General features: G+C 47.3%; 2 long non-coding RNA genes across 4 annotated transcripts in view; one reads left to right on the forward strand and one right to left on the reverse strand.

Annotated features, from left to right (window-relative positions):
- Positions 1–27899, reverse strand: part of LOC310758797 — a 118450-nt gene that overhangs the window by 81261 nt on the left and 9290 nt on the right. The gene's annotated exons all lie outside the window — the stretch shown is intronic.
- Positions 8850–18442, forward strand: LOC310758863. 3 transcript variants are annotated; one of them, XR_014546023.1, is made up of 3 exons: positions 8850–8979; positions 16858–16990; positions 18268–18442. It is a non-coding gene; the product is annotated as an uncharacterized lncRNA (long non-coding RNA). The 3 variants fall into 3 exon arrangements; XR_014546024.1 differs by lacking the exon at positions 8850–8979 and adding an exon at positions 15356–15691; XR_014546025.1 differs by lacking the exon at positions 8850–8979 and having other exon boundaries at positions 16739–16990.

Here is a 27899-nt window from a genome sequence, read left to right on the forward strand (position 1 = left end):
GCTGGTTAGCCGGCAGCTGTGTGAGTGAGAACACTCCAAGAGACTTCATTGAATTCATCTCCTTCTGCATCGCCTCATGCCATTTGCTGGCTTCTTCCCGAGGCAACTTCTGAACATCCTCAAAGGATTCAGGTTCACATCTAGCCACACCAACCCAGACACTCGTGGCTTCATACCTTTCAGGTGGCTTCCCTTTGGTTGATCTTGCTGACCTCCTCAGCGTGAATTCTGGAACTGCGCCTGATTCACCTGGATCAACCCTACTATCCTCTATGTCAGAATCATCCCCCTCTGACCTGCTGCGCCGTTTAGGGCGAACAGCTGGTTCTGCTGGCGAGGATGGTTCCCTTCTTGGCTCAGACTTGACAGCGACCTGTGGAGGGGTCCTGGGACTTCCCTTTGGAGAGACACGGAGCCTCTCCCTTGGAGATCCCGGCTCTGGACTCTGTGGCTGTGGACTGTGCATCTCAGCAACAGGTTCAGCCTCGCCCTCCTCCTCTTCCTCATCTGAGTCTACCAGAACATCTGGATTCCCGTGAAGACGCTTCCACCCACTCTGCTCGCAAAACTCAGCACTGCCGCTAATAAGCAGCTTGGACTGGTTGCCAGTAGGGTATGCGAAGCGCCACGCCTTTGAACCCGGCTCATAGCCTACAAAGATCATTTTCCTGGATCTTGGCTCACCTTTTCTGCGCATGGCCTTTGGAATGAGAACCCAGGCCGTGGACCCAAAAGTGCGCAGAAAATGTACTTTGGGCTGTTTCCGATGAAGCAGAAAGTACGGTGTGTCCCCTACACTGGAATTGAACACTCTATTCTGCAAGAAACATGCTGTCCTGTAACTCTCAGCCCAAAAGCGCTGTGGCAGACCTGAGTCTGCCAACATAGCATTCGCTGACTCCTGTAGCGTGCGAGATTTTCTCTCTGCAACCCCATTCTGTTGCGGAGAGTGGGGGGCCGTCAGTCGATGACTGATACCCTTCTGCCTGAAGAACAATTGCAGCGCAGAACCTGTGAACTCCCCCCCTCAATCAGATTGAAAGGAAATCACCTTGGTAGAGAACCGTAGCTCTACTGCTGTGATCCAATCCCTGATCAGTGCAGCCGCCTCTGACTTCTGTTGCAGCGCAAAAAGCCATGAATGTTTAGAAAAATCGTCAACCAAAACCAAAACCCAGTTAGATCCAGCTAGAGAAGGTGTCTGCATGGGGCCCGACAAATCTGCATGCACAAGTTCAAAGGGTTTACTGGTTCTCCTCTCAGACCTGGGGTATGAGCATGTTGTGACCTTAGATTGCTTACAGGCTTGACAATCTAGGTATTTGCCACATGCTTTGAACTTGCACCCAATGGTGTTGCCTGTGGCCTTCTTCACATATGACCACCCTACGTGTCCAAACCTCCGGTGCCATAAGTGTATGCAATCTTGGTGTGGTGGGACATTTGCACACTGCCCTTGGGCATCGTCAATGGACTCTCCACTAGCCCCATTTTCCACCAGCCCCATTTTCCCACCAGCCCCATCTTCAATGGGCATCTCGACCAGAAAGAGCGTGCCTCTTCTCTGGACACTGTGGATCTTCTTCCCATCCCTGTAGAAGGAACATACATTGTTAGAAAACAGAACATCAAATCCAGCAGCCATAAGAGCTGGCACACTTAGCAGAGAGTGGGCAAGCTCTGGTACCACAAAAGCTTGCACCCAATGATCTATAAAAGAACAATAAAGAAACCCAGATTCAGTCAGTGGTCTTTGAGACCCATCTGCTAAGGTAACATAGCGTCCAGTTTTAACTGTCTTGCAGTTCCTCAGGAGCCCTCTGGAGGTCACCAGACAATGCGAGGCTCCGGAATCCACAACGAGAGATAAAGAGTGTCTCTGGCTGTTTTCCAAAGATGCCATGCCGTTGCTCACGTTCCCATCGGTTGCCATGGCCACAGCCTCCCCCCGACTGAGGCTTTTGCCTTTTCTCAGAGACGCCATCGCAGCTGTGAGGTGATAAGACGCCTTGTCTTTGTTTTTCTCCTGGCCTGCTGCTTTCCCATGTCTTTGCTGGGAACCGGCCCTGGGAACCTGCTTTGTTGACATTCCACGCCGGCCGGTGTCCTTGACAGCCTGGGCCTCTAGCGGATGCTTCCCAGCGCTGTTGGACGTCGTCTCAAAGCACAAACAACTTTCGAAGCCTTTCACTTTCTCAGAGCTCTTGGAATGGCCTGCCTGGCCTGCCCCCCCACTCCGTCTTGGGGCACAGCCTGTGCCCTCTTCCACAGCTCTCAGCTTCTCTCCAGCACCATCACACAGACGTGTCGAAGCATAGAAACAGCTTCCCGGAACAGCCCCCTCTGGTCTGGCTCTCACTTCAGCCTGAGGCTTGCTCCCTTGGCCCTCGGCTTCCTCCCGGCACTTGGCTCCTGCTGAGCTTTCGCACAGACTCCTCAGCACCTGCCAAGCGGCCTGAGCTGATTTAACGCCCTCCAGGTGGGGCAACAGCAAAGCGTCCACACTTGCTTTCAAGATGCAGAGCTCTCTCTGCTCTCTCTCACTCAGCAAAGCATCAGCAAGCATGGGTGGGGCCGGCTCCTTCTGGACTGGACTCCAGAGCCCTGTGGCCACAAACCACCCCCTTGCTCTTCTTGACCAGGCCTCCCAGTTGGCCCCATTCAGCCTCTCACCGGGGTAGCTCTCATGGCCTTGCTGTTCCTGAGCAGCAGCCATCTTCCTCCCCCCGGGGCTTCAGCGTACTCACAAGTTTGCCAGCAAGCCGGACTCTCGAAGCAGCCGTCCCTCCTGGCTCTTGGCTTCTCTCTCCAGCATCTCCTGGCAGGAGATCACAGCAAATCGACGCTGGCAGCCTTCTCCCTTCTCACACTTGTCAGGAAACACGTACTTCCATAACCTTTGCGAAAATAAAACCCCTGCGTCCAGTCACGCTTCCTTTGCGCAGCTCTGTTCAGAAGCTGACCTGGCAGGAGAGCAGAGTCGCAGCAGTCCTGGGTCCGTGTGAGATAAGGGATAAATCAAGTCCAGAGACAGTTCGGTTCTTATCTCTAGAAGCGTTTATTTACAAGCCATAAATCAGTCTCCTCCATCGGAACTTGGAGGCATTCTCAGCCGTGCTCCAAAAGCACACACGCAGCCTCTGTGCCGAGCGGCTGCTCAGTGAGAAGTGAAAGTAAGTCTGAACGCAGAGAGACTCTGTGACTCACTGCTCTGCGACAAGCTCCTCCTTCTACTCCTCCTCCTCCTCCCAGATACAGGACACCTCGGAGTTCTGACCCTGTCAGTTCCAAACTCCACAGAGCCTCACCATCTGTAAGTGTCTGTTCCCAAGCCACAAGCGCAGTTGGGGGCACCACGGTAGTGTCCAAGTCCCCAACCCTGCGCCTAAGCTGGTCTATGTGCCGGCGCCACAAGGGTCCGTCTTCGAGAGCCACCTGGTACGAACGAGGTCCAGTGACTCCCACTACTGTGGCTGGCACCCAAGGAATGTCCCACACAAAGTTCCGGGCAAAGACCTGGTTTACTGGAACAAATAACCGTGGCATGTTGGCACAGCCTGGGGGTTTGGCCACGGCAAAGTCCAGGTGCAGCAGGGCGAGCGGGGACCTGAGGCAGCAGCCCATAAGCAGTTCGGCAGGACTCTGCCCTGTGGCCACATGAGGGGTGATGTGTTGTACGAACAAGTATTCGGCGACCCGCTCATGCCAGTCTCCCTGGTCCAGGCACACCAGTGCCTCTTTTGCCGAGCGCACCATTCTCTCTGCTTGCTCGTTGCTGGGTGGATGAAATGGTGCCGTTAGGGCATGGCAGATGCCCAGTCCCAAAAGATACCGCTCAAAAGTGCCTGAGGTGAACTGTGGTCAAGGACATCAGGATACCCATGCGTCGCAAAGAGGCCTCGCAGCACCCGGATGATGGCCTCGGTAGTGGTGGAAGGCATCAGGGCCACCTCCAGCCATTTGGAATAGGCGTCCACCACTACCATAAAGGTGAAAAGGGACCAGCCAGATTGATGTGCACCCTCGACCAGGGTGTCTTGGGCGTCTCCCAGGTGTGTCCCTTAGCTGCCGGTGGCGCAGGCCTTGATTCTTGGCACGCTTGGCAGGCAGAAACCCAGGCAGTGATGGCATCATCCATGTTAGGCCACCAGACGTAACACCGAGCCAACGCCTTCATTTTGACGATTTCCGGGTGGCCAACGTGCAGAGCCTCCAGGACACGTTGATGGGAGTCTTTGGGGAATCACGACGTGGTCTCCCCACAGCAGATAGCCGTGATGAGCTGAGAGTTCATGTTGTCTGGTTGCGAACGGCAGGAACTCCAATGAAAAAGGCCCTTGAGGCCACCCCCTCCACATCCAGTTGAGCACACGGCTGATGGTGCGATCCTCGGCAGATGGGGAGGCCACAGAGGCAGCCGATACAGGCGCTGCCGGAAGATCCTCAATCAGGAGGAGCGATGAAGCAGGAGCCGGGTCTTCCACAAAGGCTGGAAGAGGGCAACGGCTGAGGGCGTCGGCATGGCCCATCGATTTCCCCGGGCGATGGACAAGCCGGTATTGGTAGGCAGCCAGGAAAACAGTCCATCGCAGCATGCGCGGTGAGAGGACCGGTGGAGTTGGACGATCACCGGCGAGGAGGCCCAGGAGTGGCATGTGGTCAGTGATGAGGTCAAAAGTCCTGCCGTAGAAGTATTCATGGAACCTCTTCACTCCAGCCACAAGTGCCAGTGCCTCCTTGTCGAGCTGGCTTTAATTCCGTTCAGTCAGAGATAGCGTCCTGGAAAAATAGGCGAGCGGTGCTTCTCTTCCGTCTGGAAAACGGTGGCTAAGGATAGTGCCGATGCCAAAAGGTGAGGTGGCGCAGGCAAGGACCAGCGGCCTGGCTTCAGTGTACTGTATCAGCACACTGTCCAATGAAAGGAGGGCCTTGACCGCGTTGAAGGCCGCCATCTCTCGATGACCCCAGGACCAAGGTGTCTTTGTGCTGAGGAGTCGGTGAAGAGGCTCAGCCACAATGGCTTTGTGGGGCAGGAACATGTTATAAAAGTTCAGCAGTCCCAGGAACGCTGCAACTCCATCTTGTTCTTTGGGATGGGGGCCTGCTGGATATGGATATGATGTTGTCCCCAGTGAATCTCTACCTCTTGTCTCTCCCACTTCCTCGTTTGTCACCATCAACATCATCTCCTCTACCGGTTCCGCTAAGTGTCCTCTGTCTTCAAAGTCTTTGCTTTCCTACTTTTAAGTCCCTCTGGGTTCTGGGAGATGGAGGGTCTGGGCTGTTTTCTAATGACGTGTCAGCCAGCTTGAAATAATATTTTACTCTTCTGTTAATTATTTGCATTTTATATTTGACTATGTGGTTTTTTGGTGGACAGTATGTGGATCGAGAACTCCCAGAAGTGTAAGCTGGATTTAGAAGAGGCAGAGGAACCAGAGACCAAATTGCAAACATGCGCTGGATTATGGAGAAAGCTAGAGAGTTCCAGAAAGACATCTACTTCTGCTTCATTGACTATGCAAAAGCCTTTGACTGTGTCGACCACAGCAAACTATGGCAAGTTCTTAAAGAAATGGGAGTGCCTGATCACCTCATCTGTCTCCTGAGAAATCTCTATGTGGGACAAGAAGCTACAGTTAGAACTGGATATGGAACAACTGATTGGTTCAAAATTGGGAAAGGCGTACGACAAGGCTGTATTTTGTCTCCCTGCTTATTTAATTTATACGCAGAATACATCATGCGAAAGGCTGGGCTGGATGAATCCCAAGCTGGAATTAAGATTGCCGGAAGAAATATCAACAACCTCAGATATGCAGATGACACAACCTTGATGGCAGAAAGTGAGGAGGAATTAAAGAACCTTTTAATGAGGGTGAAAGAGGAGAGTGCAAAATATGGTCTGAAGCTCAACATCAAAAAAACGAAGATCATGGCCACTGGTCCCATCACCTCCTGGCAAATAGAAGGGGAAGAAATGGAGGCAGTGAGAGATTTTACTTTCTTGGGCTCCATGATCACTGCAGATGGTGACAGCAGCCACGAAATTAAAAGACGCCTGCTTCTTGGGAGAAGGGCAATGACAGGCCTAGACAGCATCTTGAGAAGTAGAGACGTCACCTTGCCAACAAAGGTCCGTATAGTTAAAGCCATGGTTTTCCCAGTAGTGATGTATGGAAGTGAGAGCTGGACCATAAAGAAGGCTGATCGCCGAAGAATTGATGCTTTTGAATTATGGTGCTGGAGAAGACTCTTGAGAGTCCCATGGACTGCAAGAAGATCAAATGCATCCATTCTTAATGAAATCAGCCCTGAGTGCTCACTGGAAGGACAGATCGTGAAGCTGAGGCTCCAGTACTTTGGCCACCTCATGAGAAGAGAAGACTCCCTGGAGAAGACACTGATGCTGGGAAAGATGGAGGGCACAAGGAGAAGGGGGCGACAGAGGATGAGATGGTTGGATAGTGTTTTCGAGGTTACCAGCATGAGTTTGACCAAACTGCCGGAGGTAGTGGAGGACAGAGGTGCCTGGCGTGCTCTGGTCCATGGGGTCACGAAGAGTCGGACATGACTAAACGACTAAACAACAACAACAACAACAAATCTTAATTTTAGGTACGCAGGTGGCGCTGTGGGTAAAACCTCAGTGCCTAGGACTTGCCAATCGTATTGTCGGTGGTTCGAATCCCCGCGGCGGGGTGAGCTCCCGTCTTTCGGTCCCAGCTCCTGCCCACCTAGCGGTTCGAAAGCACCCCTAAGTGCAAGTAGATAAATAGGTACAGCTTTATAGCGGGAAGGCAAACGGCGTTTCCGTGTGCTGCACTGGTGCTGGCTCGCCAGAGCAGCTTCGTCACGCTGGCCACGTGACCCGGAAGTGTCTTTGGACGGCGCTGGCTCCCGGCCTCTTAAGTGAAATGAGCGCACAACCCTAGAGTCGGACACGACTGGCCCGTACGGGCAGGGGTACCTTTACCTTTTATCTTAATTTTATTCTGTGAACTGCCCTGAGACCCCCAGATATAAAGCAGTATATGAAATAAGTAAGTAAGCAAGCAAGTAAGTAAATGGCTTAGTCATCCTCTATGGCAGAAAGGAGAAGGGAAAGGACAGGTTGGCCAATATTATTGTGAAAGGTGCCCTTCCTTCACGTAACCGCAAGGGTCCAGCAATCTGATGGGGACAGGTGAGGGGTGAGTTATTTACCTGAGGGATACATCCCCCTGGCGCTGCCTATCCTCCTCATAAACTTTTTTTTGATCCAAGCTATCTCCTTGTGAAACATGAATGCAGCAGATCTGAATGTTTGTGATCTGTAATTGGGATCTTACTTCTGTGGAAACAGCTAAGACTACCAGATTTCAGCAATATCTTCCCACAAGCATGTGATTTTGACAACATTCTCTTCCATGTCAGCCTAAGTCACAACGTCCCAAAGAAATTACAATTATGGGAAGCATGGGTGCAGCCAAGATTTATTTTAGGGGGCGCCTATGAAGTTGTGCCTCTGTTTCATTCTTTTCTTAAAAGAACTTTCCTTTCACTTGTGGACCATGGTATTTGTTCTTCCTCTACACAGGATTTGGCCTGTCACAAACTGATTGCATCTGCCTCCTGTTTATGTGCCCTGCTGTCTTCACTGACATTGGGATCTGTCCACCACTGTATAATTGTTGCAGAAGGGAAATTCTGCTTGGCGAATGAGAATCAAACAAGTGTCCAGAGGAAAGTATCATTTCTCCTCCCCACGCCCTGCCCCTCTTGTAGCGTTTTTTGGATCGATCATTTTGAGGAGCCTCTGATCTGAGTAGCTTTAGGCTACCACCCTAAATGGACATCCCTTCTCGGATTTAGACAAAGGGAGCCAGTGAACTGAGAAAATAGTTTCATTACTTAAAACTTGGAAATGTTTTATGATGCCTGCTAACATGAAACATGGGAAAGATTGAGGGCACAAGAAGAAGGGGACGGCAGAGGATGAGATGGTTGGACAATGTTCTTGAAGCTACAACATGAGTCTGACCAAACTGCGGGAGGCAGTGGAAGACAGAAGTGCCTGGCGTGCTCTGGTTCATGGGGACACGAAGAGTCGGACACGACTAAACAACAACAGCATTTTCCATCAAAATTTTATTATATCCCCCATTATGGAAAAACTTCATTGCTACACACTCATCTCTCCACCCTCCATCTTCCATGTCTTAGAGCCATTCTACTCCATCAGAAACATAAAAAACAAAAACAAAACTCATTATAGTCATTATGTAGGTTGATTATACAGCCTGCAAGATTTACAGTTGTCTTAATTAGGTTTTTCATTAATTAAACAACCACTGGAAGTACAAAGTATCTCTAATGCAACCTTTTTATTACACAGAATGTCATTTTCATACAGCAGTGAGTACCAGCTACCTGTTCCATTAGTTACACAAAGCATCAATTACTTAAGTGGTCCCTGAATACATTGTCCTTTGATTGCAAGCTTAATTTGTTGCGCAGCCAGTTGTTTTCATACTTTGTCCATTGCAAAAGACACCTATGGCAGAATCAGCCTAGGGCGGCACTTCCCGTATTGCCCCAAATGGCAGGGATTTTGTCCAAAATTAGTGCTGATGATGCTGGTGCTTCTCTTCCACTGGCAGAACCAGCAGGGCAGGAGGGGCACCCATGGGCATTGTGCCTGGTTGAGGGCTTCTGCCACCTGAAGCAGCATCCTCACCTGCCTCAAGGCTTGTCTGGCTCTGGGATCAGTCTTGTCTTTGGTTGCTTTGTTCTGTGAGGTTTTGCCAATTCTTCTTGGTCGAATCCTTCAATCACATGGTATTTGATTGTTTACATTAATATGCAGTTTCATATATTGTTTATCTCTGGGGAAAGGGATCATCATAACTGCCCATCCTCAAACTTCAATAGCTGCTGGGCATTTGCTCACTGTGATCTTCTCCCCTCCATCTTGTTTGAATAGCTGAGAATTAAAAGGTAAAGGTAAAGGGACCCTGACAGTTAACTCCAGTCGCGGACGACTCTGGGGTTGCGGCGGTCATCTCGCTTTACTGGCCGAGGGAGCCGACATTTGTCCACAGACAGTTTTTCTGGGTCATGTGGCCAGCATGACTAAGCCGCTTCTGGCGACATCAAAGCAGCACACAGAAACGGCATTTACCTTTAAGCGGAGCGGTACCTATTTATCTACTTGCACTTTGACGTGCTTCCGAACTGCTAGGTTGCCAGGAGCAGGGACCGAGCAACGGGAGCTCACCCTGTAACGGGGATTTGAATTGCCAACATTTTGATTGGCAAGCCCAAGGCTCAGTGGTTTAGACCACAGCGCCACCTGCGTCCGTTAGCTGAGGATTAGGTTCCATATATTCCTTGCAAAGTGTTCCACATTCAGTTCCAAGCAACTTGCGCATGAAAGCACCAGGCCTGAGCATGAAAGCTCAAATGAAACCTCAAAGCAGAGAAGGTTAACTCATTGGCCTTTGGATGTTTCTGATCTGGAGATCCCATCACCCCTGATCTTTAGCCACAAATAACAGCAACTCCATGGAGCGCAGGACAGAAGAGTGAAGCAGCTTCAGAAATGGGGTTGGGAAGGGGAAAAGGGGGCTTAGTCATCTTCTAGGGTGGAAAGGAGAAAGGAAAGGACAGGATGGCCAGTTATGATGGGGTGCAGAGTGGGACATGGCAGGTGGAGCAAGCAGAGAAGCAGAGCACCTCCTGTTTGAAAATATTTTTGTAAGTTGCTTTGAGTCTAGTTAGAAAAAGGTGTTTAAGAAATAGGATGATGATGATGAAAAGAAGGACAGGGGTGCATGTGAAGATCGCCTTTCCTTTAAGTAAGCAAAGAGTCCATCATTTCACCTTGATGACAGAAGAACTGTTTGAAGCTATTACTACTACGAGTGCTATTTCCGGGGGGGGGGGGGATGCAGGGGTCCGCATACCCCTAAACATTTAGTGAATCTAAGTTTGGCCAGATTGAGGAGCAGTATTTCAATATGAGTAGGAAAATGAGAGTAACCCTAAACATTTTTTAGGGGGGGAAAGCACGGGCTACTACTAAGAATAATCATTGTAGGAGATGAGCATGTGAAAGTTGTTGGGATACTGCCAGGGAGATAATGTCCATCTGAGCCCCCAAGCTTGGTGCCGGACGTTCCATCGACCTCCCGTAGTCACGCAGTATCAGCAATTTAGCGACACTAAGCCTCTGGCTTAGTGCACACTCTTAACAGCAGAATTCACACAGCAAAAGTTGCACAGCAGGACAGCATATTTACAGTTTATTTGGCGTTGGTCAGAACAAAGAAAACATGACCGTCTGCTCCGACTGCTCAGGCAAAACAGAGGAAAACGAAAGGAACAGACAAACATAAACATCCTGTGAACAGGAAACACGCAGGCTGTGACACAAACATCCTGCTCCCTTTTAAGGTGGAACGGAAATATCCTAACATCCTCCCCCTTTCCGTGTAACCTGTAGTACCTGTGGTTCAACCCAATTGCAACCTTTGTACGTAAACCTTAAGTTGTTCTCTGTTAACAACCTTAGACAACAGATCAGCAGGAATTTCATTTCCTGGCATGTAGGACACCTGAATGAGTCCTTTCTGAATACACTCTCTTGCACGATGTAGCTTAATCTGCAAGTACTTGGTCCTTTGCTTGCAACTCTCCGAGTTCAGCAAAGCCAAACAAGATCTATTGTCTTGATACACTTGTATAGGACATTTCACAGAAACCCCAATGTCCTTAAACAGTTGCATCAACCATTCACAATCCATGAGTGAAAATGACAGAGCATTGAGTTCTGCTTCACAGGAACTTAGGCTAACTGTCGTCTGCTTTTTGCACAACCAGTCAAACAGGCAGTGGTTGTACATGTAGCATACTCCAGAAGTGCTTGTACCATCCGTGGTGTCACTTCCAAAACTTGCATCTGCAAAGATTTCAAGACCTCCAGTCTTCTGACTGGTGAACCTCAGCCTGTAGTGCATAGTCCCTTTCAAATACCGGGCTATGCGCTTCAGAGCTTTCCAATCCTGAACAGTAGGATTGTTAGCATGTCTGCTAAGCAGGTTAGTGCTTACAGCAATGTCAGGTCTTGAACATCTAGCAATGAAATTCAACTTGCCTAGAATGCATCTGTACAGCGTTGTGTCAGAAAACGCTTCAGCAGTACTGTCTACCTGGTAACCTGTCACCATCGGTGTGTCTGCTGGGTTTGCATCAACCAAATTCAACCTGGTTAATACATCAGCAATTTTCTGTGTTTGGTGTACCAGAAAATTACCTGCTTGGTCCCTCTCCACCTGCAGAGAAAGATAGTTGGATACCTCACCAAGATCCTTCATGTCAAAGTGCTCCTTCAGCTGAGCTAGGGTGCTTTGGTAGAAAGCCTGATTCTTCCAAAACATCAGAAGATCATCAACAAAACATAAACAATACAGTTTGTTTTGCCCCTCCTCCTTGACAAACACACACGGATCAGCTTTGCCCTGGTGAAAACCTAGAGAAAGCAACTTTTCAGTGAGTTTTGTGTTCCAACACCTGGCACTCTGCTTGAGACCATATAAGGATTTCCGCAGTTTACAGACCATTCCCTTCTGTATCTGCATCCCGTCAGGTGGAAGCATGTACAGCTCCTCCCCCAAAATTCCGTACAAAAAAGCTGTATTTATGTCATGATGGGAAACATGCAGTTTCTCCTCCGCAGCGATCTTGAGCATCAGCCGAATGCTCTCATATTTGACCGTGGGTGAGTAGGTCTCGTGGTAATCCTGCCCTGGTACCTGTGAAAAACCTCTGGCAACCAATCTGGCTTTGTGTCTGACAACCTTGCCATTTTGGTCTGTCTTGGCCTTGAAGACCCATTTGCTGCCAACCAGTCTCATCCCTGGGACTACCGGTACCAGCTCCCAAGTCTGGTTCCTGTTCAAGGAATCAACTTCAGCCTTCATGGCATTAAGCCAAGGCTCAGCATCTTTAGAGGTTAACTCCTGGACCTCTTTGAAGCTTGAAGGTTCCCACACCTTCTCTGAGCTACTAAGAACAGCAGTTGCTGTCTTAGCAAACTCATCAGCAAATCTCTTTGGAGGTTTGCCTTTGGTCGCCCTTTCAGACCTGCGAACTAGACGCAAGTCTTCTGGACTCATCTCCTCCTTCTTAGGAGAAAAGTGACCAATGGTGAACAGTGGCTCTTCCAGTTCATTGTCAGACGCATCAGATGGTCTGACTGAGGCCTTTGCGCTCTTGTAGTCTGCTGTGTCATCACTGTCACTGACAGCAGCAGCAGCGCCGCCCACTGAACTGGAATCCGAACTCTGATCATCATCATCATCATCATCCTCAGTTTCCTCAGCTTTCTCAGCATGATCTGCTTTCTTCACATCACCTTCATCCTCCTCTGGGTAACTCTGGAAAATTCCCACATTTTCCCCCCACTTAGGATTGTACTCAACACTCCTTGTGAACTTTATGGGTTTAGAGTTAGTCATCCATACTCTGTATGCACCTTTATCGTACCCCATGAACAAACCATGTGCCCCACGCTTCCCAAGCTTGTTGCTTTGTGGGGTGTGTACCCACATGTCAGAACCAAAGATTCTCAAGTGCTTGGTGTTAGGTTTCTTACCAAACATTTTCTCATAGGGAGTGCAGCCAATAGGTGATGACAGTCTGCGATTAAAAGTGTAAACAAAATTCGAGAGAGCCTCCCCCCAAAACTTCTCAGGGAGGTTGGCATCATGCAACAAGGTTTTTATTCCTTGCAGCAACGTTTGATTTGCTCTCTCCGCAAGCCCATTCATCCATGGCGATCTAGGCGTTGACAAGTCATGCTGGATTCCCTTCTCAGTCAGGAAAGCTTCAAACTGCTGAGAAGTGAACTCCCCGCCCCGATCAGTAAACAGACAGCCAATACGTTTACCATGAGCATTCTCCAACCAAGCACAGAATGCCTTGAACCTAGGAAATGCTTGCGATTTCTGCTCGAGCATAAACACATGAATGTACCTGGAAAAAGAATCAATTAGAACCATGAAGTACCTTGCTCCTCCCAAAGAGGGCGCTAGAGGCCCAACCAGGTCTGCGTGAACTAGCTGGTAGGGTTTGGAAGCCTGCCTGCTAGACTCCTTGCCTTTTGGAGCAACCTTCACCTTGTTCTCTGCACAAGATACACATTTCATGTGAAATTTACAAGGTTTGATGTCCAAACCTTCAACCAACTCAGGCATCTTGGCTAGCGCTTGCCAAGAGAGGTGACAAAATCTTCTATGTGCATCGTGAATGCATCCTGCATGAAGAACCTTGTTAGTTTGTGCAACACAACAAGAATCAGCATTAGATATAACAGCATTGTCATCATAAGTTAGACAGAACAAACCATCCAACAACTTTGCATGCAAAAAGTCCTCTTTGCCTTTTCTGATGACACAGACAGTCCTCTTGAATGTAATTTCAAAACCACGCCCATTCAGCTGTGGGACACTAAGCAAATTGTCCGCAGCTCCTGGAACAAAAAGTACATCTCTGATGGTAGTATGCAGACTTGCAAGTTTCACAGTCCCAACTCCTGCAGCTTTCAAAGTCCTTCCATCAGCCAGGTGGATCTCTCCATCTTGAGGTGTGAAGGAGATGAACAGATGGCGGTCTTTGGTGAGATGGCGCGTGCACCCTGAATCCACAATAAACCTGGCTTTGGCTTTTGCCTTTGGTGAAGCAGTGCCAGCAAACAAAACTTTGTTTTCCACTGGCGTGGGCTTTTGCAGCTTGCCCCCCTGCTCCTGGCCATCAGACGTGCCTTTAGCCTTTGGTGGAGCTGTGCCAGCAAACATAGCCTTGTTTTTCCCTGGCCTTCCACTCCCCTTCTGCTTCGGGCCATCTGCAGGCTTTTTCCTTTGTTTATTTCCAGTCTTTCGACAAAACTTCTGAGTATGAACTTGGTTCCCACAGTTCCAGCACTTCACAGCTGCCAACGCTCTGGCTCCCCCTGGAGGCTGGAATGCTGTCCCACATTGCTCCCCCTGAAGCGCACAAGCCGATTCAGCTGCATTTCTCCTGTCGTATTCGTTTTGCAAAGTCACCAAGACCTTTGTAGCAGTGAGGTCTTGCGCAGGGAGGGTCGCCAGCTGACTTGACACGGCATGATAGCTTTCATCCAGGGAGTCCAGGATGAGAATTGCAAACAGTGACTCAGGCATATTGAAACCTCTCTGAGTCAATTCCTGTCAGAGATGCTGCAAATGTAAAACGTGGGCTCTAAGGTCTTCCCCTGGCTCCAAACGCTTCCTGTGCAGCTTTCTGAAATAAAGCAACACAGACCCAGCCTCTTGTCGGAGATGACAGGCTCTAAGCCCGTCCCACATCTCACGGGCACTGGCCTTGCCAGCCAGGGTGATTAACTCTTCAGGAGCTACTGAGAGCAAAATTATCCCCATGGCTTTCGAGTCCTGTGCCCTCCATTCATCTGTCACAGGGGCTGGGGGGTCCTCAGAAATAGTATTCCACACACCAAGCCTTCTCATCTGGCCCTCACAGTACCTTGCCCAGGTCTGATATTTGTGGCCATTTAGCTTTAGTGGACACGGAGCAGCTTCAGAGGATTGTAAAAGATCCATTTCAGCTATTTATTTCAGCCGTGAGTCTACTTCACTTCAGAGACTCCTTATCTTGGCTCCTCATAAATCTTGAGGCCTCTGGCTCGGCTCCCAGGCCAATTAGTCTTTGCCGGACATCAAAGACGTATTCCGCGGCAAACAGAAAAGCCTCTGCTTTCGCTTTTCCCACACATACCTCAGCAGTCTGTCGCAGTCTTACTCTCCTGCAAGTGCCGTGAATCTGGGCCCGAAACCTGTTGTTGGGATACTGCCAGGGAGATAATGTCCATCTGAGCCCCCAAGCTCGGTGCCAGACGTTCCATCGACCTCCCGTAGTCACGCAGTATCAGCAATTTAGCGACACTAAGCCTCTGGCTTAGTGCACACTCTTAACAGCAGAATTCACACAGCAAAAGTTGCACAGCAGGACAGCATATTTACAGTTTATTTGGCGTTGGTCAGAACAAAGAAAACATGACCGTCTGCTCCGACTGCTCAGGCAAAACAGAGGAAAACGAAAGGAACAGACAAACATAAACATCCTGTGAACAGGAAACACGCAGGCTGTGACACAAACATCCTGCTCCCTTTTAAGGTGGAACGGAAATATCCTAACAAAAGTCCCCTTCCTTCAGTTAACCGCAAGGGTCCAGCAATGTGGTGGGGACAGGTGAGGGGTGTGTCATTTACCTGAGGGATACATCCCCCCTAGCACTGCCTATGTGGGGCATCCTCCTCATAAATGTTTCATTTGATTCAAGCTATCTCACTCTGAAACATGAATAGAGCACACCTGAATGTTTGTGATCTTCTGTGGAAACTGCTATGACTGACAGAATGCAGGAGTGCCTTTCCAGAGGCACGTGATTTTGGCAACGTTCTCGTCCACGTCAGCCTAAGTCACAACATCCCAAAGAAATTAAAATTATGCAATCTACTTCTCCCTCCCAGCCCTCTCTTGGCAAGCTTTGGGGCTCCATTTGGCTTAAAAGCTGGCTTTGCCTGGCTTTGCCACCACAATTCATCCTGAGCCATGAAGATCCTTCACCTCTGCTTGGCAGTTCTCTCTTTGCTGCTCCTGGCTTCCCCAGGTAAGGGATGGAGAGGAAGAAGGCAGAGGGACACCTGCCAGCCTATTATGGGGTGGAAGAAGGAGAGGAGTACAGCTGCTGTTCTGTGGCCTTGCAAAGGAAGCTCACTTTTCTTTCTAGAGATGTTTCTTTAGTGGTAATATCTTTTGTGGTAATTATTTGCATTAAAATGTATATATATCCGACAACATTGCCTACCAAAGTGTGTCTACTAGGGAAAATATGCACTGTGTTGCTGAATTTCCCCCATTATGCCCAAAACTGCTATGCAATTTCCCCTATTATAACCTATATTTTCATGCTATTGTCATGAAATTACACTTTTTCAGGTACATTTTTTAAACACATTACTTGGAGGTAGAGCTGCCTTTCAAAGGAAGGCTATTCTTTGATGTTCACATATTGTCTTCATTATGGCAGAGTAATATATGGAAAAAAGGACATGGGTGACCCTGTAGTTTAAACCACTGAGCCTCTTGGGCTTGCCGATCAGAAGGTTGGCGGTTTGAGTCCCCGCGACGGGGTGAGCTCCTGTTGCTTGGTCCCTGCTCCTGCCAACCTAGCAGTTCAAAAGCACATCAAAGTGCAAGTAGATAAATAGCTACTGGTTGGAAGGTAAACGGCGTTTCTGTGTGCTGCTCTGGTTCACCAGAAGCAGCTTACTCATGCTGGCCACGTGACTCGGAAGTTGTCTGTGGTCAAACGCCGGCTCCCAGAGTTGTCTGCAACTGGAATTAAATGGCATCGCATGTAAAACTGGTAAGGAAAACAAAAGCAGCCTCTTCTTTTCTCAGTTTGGTTAGATTTTATGGAATTCTATGCAAATTTATGGAATACGTTTTAGAAAGTAAAATTTTGATTTGTCTCTTCCACAGGTCTGCCAATAAATTTTGGGTATAAAGTTCCTAATTAGTGGGAAATGTTTCTTGATGAGCAAATATCTGGATAAGCAAATTGACCATTTCTTCTTGTAAATGTAGCAAGGGTGGTAAACACCAGTGGCCAGTGGCAAGGGGTGGGGTGGGAGGTAGGAGTTGGGATGCCACAGCACCCAGAGCGTCACAGAGCCACTCGTGTTCAAAGAGCTATGGAGTTGTTCCTCTCTTTCATCCAGTTGTGAATTAACTTCCTTCTCCCCACTTATGTTTGTTTCTCTCTTTGCACAGGATCTGCACAGGACCAGGAAACTAAGAATGCTTTGCAATGCCATAGTGTGAATGGTACTTGCTACCCTGTACGTTGTCCCAATGATTATAAAAGGATTGGAAGGTGTATTTATAGTTATCCCTGTTGCAAAAGGTAATTTCAGCTTACCAAAAGAGAATTACACCTCCTGCCCTTCTCCCATTACCCCCTGGATTGATCATTTTAAGTACCCAATGCAGAGTCCCCTAAACTGATCATCCTTTGCCTGCAAGCACAATTGCTCCATTGGAAAAATAAAAATACCTATGCCAGAATCAGCCAAGGGTGGAACATCCCATTTTGCCGATTGATGCAAAATGCTAATTGCTGCTTTGCCATTCTGCCAGCACGGCTCCTAAGCCCATCTACCTGCTCCTCCTGCCATGGCCTGATCTGCCGCTGACACACACCATACCCTGTTGGTTGCAGGCACAGAAGCGGCACTACCATTGTTGCCCATTTTAAGCAAGATGGTGCTGAGTTCTTTCACCATAGGCAGAACCAGCGGGGCAGGAGGGGCACCAATGGGTTTATTGTCTGAGGGGCTTCTGCCAGCAGAAGCAGGGTCCTCACCTGCCTCATGGCTGGTCCAGCTGTCTTTGGCCCCTTTGCCCTGTAAGCTTATGCCAGATCTCCTTTGCCAAATCCCTAAACCACACCAGATGGGCACATTTAATTTGTTGTGCAGCTTTATCCATTGTTTATCTCAGTGCCTAAGAGATGTCTATTCTGCAGCTTTAACAGATGCTGGGCACTTACTCTGTGTGGTGTCCTGCCCTCCACCATTTAAGATTACCTCAGTTTCACATCCCATACATTCCATGCAAATCTCCCACTTTTAATTCCAAGCAGCTTCATTCTTATTTTATCTTTTAAAGAAAGAACCTGAGGCAGTAGGCTTTTGCCTTGGGTCATTGCAGAGAAATTAGCAACTGGACTGAACAAACCCCAGGGTGCCAGTTCTCCCGTGTTTCTCAAAACATTGTCACAAAATGGTGAGCAAGCTTCCTGTTAACCCAGAACTCTTCCTCAGGGCCACAAAGACAACAAATCCCTGCCGTGCATAACATCCAGTCTGCAGGAGAATATTGGAGACCTTGCAAGCTCCCTCACTATTCTGTGACATATTTAATTATAATTAAAAAAGAAAGTCCCCCAGGGGTAGGAGTTTCTGAGAGACTGCATTTAATTCTCATCGAAAGGTGAATCTATGTAATTCATAGTTTCTGGAAATAAAAAACTGAGACAGACCTATCCCTACCCAATGGTTTATTATCATGAAATGTTTCTTATAGTCCAACATCGCTTGCTTTGTATTTTCTTGTCTCAAACATGGTCACTTTGCTATGAAACTAACTGTTGTCTTTTTGTTGCTGGTTTCTATGTTTTAGACGGGAGGAGTGATAGATGCCTTTGAAAAGTGGAAGATGTTCCCTCTCTTTGAGAGCCGCTGGATCCCGCTTGATCCCCAGCTAGGGACTTCTTCTCCAAAGCATCCAGATTGAAAAAAGCAACAGTTTCAAGGCTTACTTGAGCTTGTGCCTTGCAATAAAAGCAGATCCAAAAGCCTTTTTTCCTCTGTTTTTCATTTCTAAGCATGAGTTTATTGCTAGTAAGAAGCCAAAATGGCACCTTACGTCCATGAGAAGGAGGTGTTAGCAGGCATGGTTTGTGGAGAGGCCTAAAACGTCATTAGAAAGGAAGACTAAAAGGGGGTGAGGATCCCCCAAAACAGTCTAGTGAGGAGGACTGGGACACAATGTGGAAAATGAAGAGTGACAAAATATGGAGGGTGGAATGAGAGGGAGAAGAAGTTCAGTTCTGCTTCCATTTAAATGGTAACCAACCTGAGTTGCACTCTTTTAAAAAGTTTGCCAGTTGAAATATTGTCATCCTGGTCTGATCTGGTCTGTTCAGTAATCCCAAAATTCAGACACCTGTGGGTTTTGAAGGATGACTATATTTCAGTTGGCATACTTTTTAAAAGAGTGCCACTCAGGTTGGTTACCATTTCATACTTATTGGGACAACGTTTACGGTAGCAAAGACCTTTGGCTTGACCGCATTCAACAGCATCGGTAGGTCCCTCATCTGCTGATCCTGTGCAAAGAGAGAAACAAACATAAGTGGGGAGAAGGAAGTTAATTCACAACTGGTTGAAAGAGAGGAACAACTCCATAGCCCTTTGAACAAGAGAGGTTCTGTGAGGCTCTGGGTGCTGTGGCATCCCAACACCTACCCCCCACCCCCACCTCTGCCACTGGCCATTGGTGTTTACCACCCTTTCTACATTCACAAGAAGAAATGGTCAATCTGCTTATCCAGATATTTGCTCATGAGTGGAGGGTGTCAGTCTACGAAACATGACAACAAGAAGTGAGGCACACATGGCTTATACGTTATAGAGAAACTAAAGCCTGGAACTGAAGCCATCAGAGCCCCAAGGACTACCCAGAACAAAAGGCTCTATATTACATCAAGAAAATTTCCCCACTAATTAGAAACTATATACCCCAAATTTATTGGCAGAACTGTGGAAGAGACAAATCAAAATTTTATTTTGTAAAACATATGCCATAAATTTGCATAGAATTCCATAAAATCTAACCAAACTGAGCAAAGGAGAGGCTACTTTTGTTTTTCCTTACCAGTTTTACATGCGGTGCCATTTTCCATATATTTAAAAAAAGGTAAAGGACTGTATTGACAGTTAATTCCAGTTGCAGACAACTTTGGGGTTGTGCGCTCATCCCGCTTTACAGGCTGAGGGAGCTGGCGTTTGACCACAGACAGCTTCCGGGTCACGTGGCCAGCATGACTAAGCTGCTTCTGGTGAACCAGAGCAGCACACAGAATCACCGTTTACATTCCCGCCAGAGCGGTACCTATTTATCTACTTGCACTTTGATGTGCTTTTGAATTGCTAGGTTGGCAGGAGCTGCGACCGAGCAATGGGAGCTCACCCCGTCGTGGGGATTCAAACAGCCAACCTTCTGGTCGGCAAGCCGAAGAGGCTCAGTGGTTTAAACCACAGGGCCACCCACCTCCTTTTTTCCTTATATTACTGTGCCATAATGAAGTCAACATGTGAACATCAAAGCACAGTTGTCCTCTGAAAATCACCTCTCCCTCCAAGTAATGTGTTTAAAAAATGTACCTGAAAAAGTGTAATTTCATGACAATAGCATGAAAATATAGGTTGTAATAGGGGAAATTGCATAGCAGTTTTGGGCATAATGGGGGAAATTCAGCAACACAGTGCATATTTTCCCTAGTAGACACACTTTGGTAGGCAATGTTGTCGGATATATACATTTTTATGCAAAGAATTCCCACGAAAGAGATTACCACTAAAGAAACGTCTCTAGAAAGAAAAGTGAGCTTCCTTTGCAAGGCCACAGAACAGCAACTGTACTCCTCTCCCTCTTCCACCCCATAATAGGCTGGCAGGTGTCCCTCTGCCTTCTTCCTCTCCATCCCTTACCTGGGGAAGCCAGGAGCAGCAAAGAGAGAACTGCCAAGCACAGGTGAAGGATCTTCATGGCTCAGGATGAATTGTGGTGGCAAAGCCAAATGCCGTCTTTTCAGTCAAATGGAGACCCCAAAGCTTGCCAAGAGAGGGCTGGGAGGGAGAAGCAGATTGCATAATTGTAATTTCTTTGGGACGTTGTGACTTAGGCTGACGTGGACGAGAATGTTGCCAAAATCACGTGCCTCTGGAAAGGCACTCCTGCATTCGGTCAGTCATAGCAGTTTCCACAGAAGATCACAAACATTCAGGTGTGCTGTATTCATATTTCAGAGCGAGATAGCTTGAATCAAACAAAACATTTATGCTGAGGATGCAATGCCCCATATAGGCAGTGCCCGCGGGATGTATCCCCCAGGTAAATGACTCACCCCTCACCTGTCCCCATTGCATTGCTGAACCTTTGCAATTAGCGGAAGGAAGGACACTTTTCACATGCTCGCCTCCCACAATGATTATTCTTAGTAGTAATCAGTGCTTTCCCCCCCTAAAAAATGTTTAGGGGTACTCTCATTTTCCTACTCATATTGAAATACTGCTCCTCAATCTGGCCAAACTTAGATTCACAAAATGTTTAGGGGTATGCGCACGCCTGCATCCCCCCAGGAAATAGCACTACTAGTAGTAATAGCTTCAAACAGTTCTTCAAAAAAAAAATAAAATAAAGATTCAAGTCCATCCTATTTCTTAAACACCTTTTTCTAACTAGACTCAAAGCAACTTACAAAAATATTTTCAAACATGAGGGGCTCTGCTTCTCTGCTTGCTCCATATGCCATGTCCACTCTGTACCCCATAATAATTGGCCAACCTGTCCTTTCCTTTCTCCTTTCCACCCTAGGAGATGACTAAGCTCCCTTTCCCCCTTCCCAACCCTGTTTCTGAAGCTGCTTCACTCTTCTGTCCTGCGCTCCATGGAGTCGCTGTTATTTTTGGCTAAAGATCATGGGTGATGGGATCTCCAGATCAGAAACATCCAAAGGCCTATGAGTTAACCTTCTCTGCTTTGAGGTTTCATTTCATTTCATGCTCAGGCCTGGTGCTTTCATGCGCAAGGTGCTTGGAACTGAATGTGGGACATTTTGCATGGAATACATGGAACCTAATCCTCAGCTAACGGACGCAGGTGGCGCTGTGGTCTAAACCACTGAGCCTTGGACTTGCCAATCAAAATGTTGGGAATTCTAATCCCCGTTACAGGGTGAGCTCCCATTGCTTGGTCCCTGCTGCTGCCAACCTAGCAGTTCGAAAGCACGTCAAAGTGCAAGTAGATAAATAGGTACCACTCCGGCGGGAAGGTAAACGGTGTTTCCGTGCACTGCTCTGATTTCACCAGAAACGGGTTGGTCATGCTGGCCACATGATGCAAAAAAACTGTCTGCGGACAAATGTAGGCTCCCTCAGGCAGTAAAGCACGGTGAGCTCAGCAACTCCAGGGTCATCCTCTACTGGACTTAACTGTCAAGGGTCATAGAATCATAGAATCATAGAGTTGGAAGAGACCACAAGGGCCATCGAGTCCAACCCCCTGCCAAGCAGGAAACACCATCAGAGCACTCCTGACATATGGTTGTCAAGCCTCTGCTTAAAGACCTCCAAAGAAGGAGACTCCACCACACTCCTTGGCAGCAAATTCCACTGTCGAACAGCTCTTACTGTCAGGAAGTTCTTCCTAATGTTTAGGTGGAATCTTCTTTCTTGTAGTTTGGATCCATTGCTCCGTGTCCGCTTCTCTGGAGCAGCAGAAAACAACCTTTCTCCCTCCTCTATGTGACATCCTTTTATATATTTGAACATGGCTATCATATCACCCCTTAACTTCCTCTTTTCCAGGCTAAACATGCCCAGCTCCCTTAGCCGTTCCTCATAAGGCATCGTTTCCAGGCCTTTGACCATTTTGGTTGCCCTCCTCTGGACACGTTCCAGTTTGTCAGTGTCCTTCTTGAACTGTGGTGCCCAGAACTGGACACAGTACTCCAGGTGAGGTCTGACCAGAGCAGAATACAGTGGCACTATTACTTCCCTTGATCTAGATGCTATACTCCTATTGATGCAGCCCAGAATTGCATTGGCTTTTTTAGCTGCCACGTCACACTGTTGGCTCATGTCAAGTTTGTGGTCAACCAAGACTCCTAGATCCTTTTCACATGTACTGCTCTCAAGCCAGGTGTCACCCATCTTGTATTTGTGCCTCTCATTTTTTTTGCCCAAGTGCAATACTTTACATTTCTCCCTGTTAAAATTCATCTTGTTTGTTTTGGCCCAGTTCTCTAATCTGTCAAGGTCGTTTTGAAGTGTGATCCTGTCCTCTGGGGTGTTAGCCACCCCTCCCAGTTTGGTGTCATCTGCAAATTTGATCAGGATGCCCTTGAGTCCATCATCCAAGTCGTTGATAAAGACGTTGAATAAGACCGGGCCCAAGACAGAACCCTGTGGCACCCCACTAGTCACTCTTCTCCAGGATGAAGAGGAACCATTGATGAGCACCCTTTGGGTTCGGTCAGTCAGCCAGTTACAAATCCACTGAGTGGTAGCATAGTCAAGACCGCATTTTACCAGCTTCTTTACAAGAATATCATGGGGCACCTTGTCAAATGCCTTGCTGAAATCCAGGTAGGCTACATCCACTGCGTTCCCTTCATCTACCAGGCTTGTAATTCTGTCAAAAAACGAGATCAGGTTCGTCTGACATGACTTATTTTTCAGAAATCCATGCTGACTATTGGTGATCACAGCATTCCTTTCTAGGTGCTCACAGACTGTTTGCTTAATGATCTGCTCCAGAATCTTCCCTGGTATTGATGTCAGACTGACTGGGCGGTAATTATTTGGGTCCTCTCTTTCCCCCTTTTTGAAAATAGGGACAACATTTGCCCTCCTCCAGTCTGCCGGGACTTCGCCTGTTCTCCAGGAATTCTCAAAGATGACTGCCAGTGGTTCTGAAATCACATCTGCCAGTTCTTTTAATACTCTTGGATGCAGTTCATCTGGCCCTGGAGACTTGAATACATCTAGACTAGCCGTTACAGGGTGAGCTCCCGTTGCTTGGTCCCTGCTGCTGCCAACCTAGCAGTTCGAAAGCACGTCAAAGTGCAAGTAGATAAATAGGTACCACTCCGGCGGGAAGGTAAACGGTGTTTCCGTGCACTGCTCTGATTTCACCAGAAGCGGGTTGGTCATGCTGGCCACATGACGCAAAAAAACTGTCTGCGGACAAATGTAGGCTCCCTCAACCAGTAAAGCAAGATGAACGCCGCAACTCCAGAGTCGTCTGCGACTGGACCTAACTGTCAAGGTTCCTGTACCTTTTAATCCTCAGCTATTCAAACAAGATGGAGGGGAGAAGATCACACTGAGCAAATGTCCAGCAGATATTGAAGTTTTAGGATGGACAGTTATGGTGATCTCTTTCCACTGAGATAAACAATAGATGAAACTGCAATTAATCTAAACAATCAAATACCATGTGATTGAAGAATTTGATTAAGAGGAATTCACAAAACTTCACAGAGCAAAGCAATCAAAGACAGGGCTGATCCCAGAGCCTTGAGGCAGGTGAGGATGCTGCTCCAGGTGACAGAAGCCCCCAACCAGGCAGAATGCCCCTGGGTGCCCCTCCTGCCCTGCTGCTTCTGCCAGTGGAGAAGAAGCACCAGTATCATCAGCACTGATTTTGGGCTGCCATTTGGGGCAAAACGGGAAGTGCCGCCCTAGGCTGATTCTGCCATATTTTGCAATGGACAAAATATGAAAACAACTGGCTGCACAACCAATTAAGCTTGCAATCACAGGACGATGTATTCAGGGACCACTTAAGTAATTGATGCTTTGTGTAACTAATGGAACAGGTAGCTGGTACTCACTGCTGTATGAAAATGACATTCTGTGTAATAAAAAGGTTGCATTAGAGATACGTTGTACTACCAGTGGTTGTTTAATTAATGAAAAACCTAATTAAGACAACTGTAAATCTTGCAGGCTGTATAATCAACCTACATAATGACTATAATGAGTTTTGTTTTGGTTAATTCTGTTTCTGAGGGAATAGAATGGCTCTAAGACATGGATGGGAAGAGGGAGGGAGGAGAGATGAGTTTGTATCGATGCAGTTTTTACATAATGGATGAAATTATAAAGTTCTAATGGAAAATTCAAATGGATATAGCAGACAAATGCTATATTAAAGGAGGTTAAACTGGAATCAGATAAATGATCATCAACTTGTAAAGAAACCTGTTGTTCATGTTAGCAGGCATCATAAAAGTTTTCCAAGTTTTACGTAATGAAACTATTTTCTCAGTTCACTGGCTCCCTTTGCCTAAATCCGAGAAGGGATGTTCATTTAGGGTGGTAGCCTAAAGCTACTCAGATCAGAGGCTCCTGAAAATGATTGATCCAAAAAATGCTACAAGAGGGGCAGGGCGTGGGGAGGAGAAATGATACTTTCCTCCCTACACTTGTTTGATTCTCATTCGCCAAGCAGAAGTTCCCTTCTGCAACAATTATACAGTGGTGGACAGCTCCCAATGTCAGTGAAGACAGCAGGACATCATCAACAGGAGGCAGATATAATCGGTTTGTAACAGGCCAAATCCTGTGTAGAGGGAGAACAAATACCATGGTCCACAAGTGAAAGGAAAGTTCATTCAGAAGAGCATGAAACGGAGGCACAACTTCATAGGCCCCCCTAAAATAAATCTTGGCTGGACCCTTGCGGTTACCTGAACGAAGGGCACCTTTCACAACAATAATTGGCCAGCCTGTCCTTTTCCTTCTCCTTTCCACCGTAGAGGATGACTAAGCCATTTACTTACTTACTTACTTACTTACTTACTTAAGGTAAAGGGACCCATGACCATTACGTCCAGTCGTGGCCGACTCTGGGGCTGTGGCGCTCATCTCGCTTTATTGGCCGAGGGAGGCGGCATACAGCTTCCGAGTCATGTGGCCAGCATGACTAAGCTGCTTCTGGCGAACCAGAGCAGCGCACGGAAACACCGTTTACCTTTCCGCCAGAGTGGTACCTATTTATCTACTTCTCTTTGACGTGTATTAGAAATGCTAGGTTGACAGGAGCAGGGACCGAGCAATGGGAGCTCATCCCGTTGCAGGGATTCGAACCACCGACCTTCTGATCAGCGAAGTCAAGATAACAAAGAGAAAGAGAGCTCAAAGTCTGTTCTGGTAGAGGGTTTAGGCTCGTGGTCAGAGGAAGTAGAGCTTGAAGGGTGAGAGAGAAAACCCATAGCAGACCTTTGGGACCAGAGTCTTGAGAGAAGCCTAGCCAGAAAGAACAGTACTGAGAGGAAATTTCCCGTATTTTGTTAATTTATTGATAATTCTCACTCACACAATATGCCACCCAAAAAGATAAGAAACCCTGTGAGGGAAACAACTTATGAAAGCTCTGAAGGAGAGGACAATGGAAATCCTCAGAGAGTAGAGCAGAGTTTAGAAAATGTAACTAATATCAAACCTGAGGCAGGAGATCCAAAATTCACTGAAGGATTTGTAAAATGGAAGTTAGAGCAAGAATATGAATTGGAATTAGAAAATATTAGATCTGCACAAGAAATAGAAAGAATTAAAGCTGAGAGCGAAAGACTTAAGGCTGAGAAGGAGAGTGAAAGACTTATGGCTGACCAGGAGAGTGAAAGACTTAAGGCTGAGCAGGAGAGTGAAAGAATTAGGGCTGAAAGTGAGAGCGAAAGAATGCAATTTCAGTTGGAAATGAGGAAACTGGAATTAGCAGCTATGGAGAATCAAAATAATAGTAATAGCACCAGTAGTCCAACTCAAGTGAAGGTAGATTTAAAGCGCTTTCCTGAGTTTAAGGAAAAAGATTGCCCTGAGGCTTTCATTATACCATTTGAAAGAGCTTGTCAAGACTTTCAAGTGAAAGATGAGGACAAGATGACGATCCTTAGAGCCAGGATCAGTGGGTCATTAGCTGTAATTTATTCTCAAATGTCGGAGACCGATTAAAATATCTTATAAAGGAAGGACACCCTCAATCACTTCAAGAAGCCGCTAACTTAGCTGACCAAATAAACAAAATAAGGGACCATAGGTTTGATGAACCAAGTTTTGGTGGGAAAGCGTGGGGGACTAACAGAAATAAATTCCAGGTGTAGCCTTTGCCTTGCTACCTTGGGATCCAAGGGCCCGCCAACCCCGGGTCGCGGAGAGTAACAAAGGTTCCAAGGAAACGTAAGTTCGAAGAAAAGAGGTTTATTTGATAATGCTGCACGCAGGCAACCAGCAGAATAACTTCTGAAAACTGGCTGCGTCACATAACTTCAGGCAACAACATTTATACTTACACCCCACCCTGGTTCCCCATACATTGTTGCATATGGCTCGTGATCAGCTTGTGTGTCTGTTCCTGATTGGTTTAAGGGGGGCATGGGTGCCTCGTGGCCTTCTGCCAGATTGGTGCAGAGGGGCATGGGTGCCTCGTGTTCAGAGGTGGTGTGATGTGGGGTGACAACAGGAGGGGGCCATGCAGGTGCTTCCTCCACAGTTTGACAGTTAGGCCATGGCCTTATTTCCTTATATGGGTAATTAGGGCAAGAGAAGCGTTTCTCGAAGCTTCTCCTCCTCAGTCTAGGGAGCGCAAAAACTTTTTCCCTCCAAACTGCTGCAACTCACTTAGCACTGCCAAAACAATATAAGTAAACATTCTATAAGTAATATAAGTGGACACTATAAGTAAAAGCTCTATAAGCAATCAGCTCCCTACAATCCCTCCTCTTCTTCTGGATCGCCATTTGGCGCATCCATAGGCACACTGTGATACCCTCGCATGAAAGCAATCACCTTTGGACCTAGGAGCTGAGATGTAACACGGTGTACCATTTGTTGCAAACACTGTAGCAAGCAGGGGGTACAGAAGCAGAGAAGCAATAAGATTAAAACAGGTCCAGCAACTAAAACCATAACATGACGAAGCCAGCTGCCATCAGGCAGCCAGGAGTACAACCATCCCCAGGGATCCCCAGTATCAGAGGGTTTCAAGGGATTTCGAGCCACCATTTGTTCCATCTGGTCTATGGTTGCAGAAATGTTTACTGATTGGTCAGAAATGTACATACAGCAATGTGAATGAATTAGTGCACAAACCCCTCCTTTGGACGCAAGAATAATATCCAAAGCATATCGGTTCTGGAGAGATACTTCTCTCAGATTAGATAGTTCCTCATTGATAAGTCTCAAGGATTTAATAGTGGAATTGAACAGGGCCTCAGTCCAATTTGCAAGCCTGTGCAAATCACGGTAGTTCATGGCAGAACCAAAAGAGGGTAAAATGCCTCTAGAGATGGCAGTGTTGGTATAGCGGGTAATAGGTGATTTTACTTCCCTTTTGTTGCGCAAACGGACCGCTGGGAGCTTGTTCATTTTATACACCAGGGGTATGACTACCCCCAAAGTGCAGGTCCCAAAGAAGGCAACAGGGATTTCTTTGTAGGCCCTTGTGCCACAAAATAACCACAA

The sequence above is a fragment of the Podarcis filfolensis genome, assembly GCF_964270895.1.
Source record: "Podarcis filfolensis genome assembly, chromosome: 3".
NCBI classification, from domain to species: Eukaryota; Metazoa; Chordata; class Lepidosauria; order Squamata; family Lacertidae; genus Podarcis; species Podarcis filfolensis.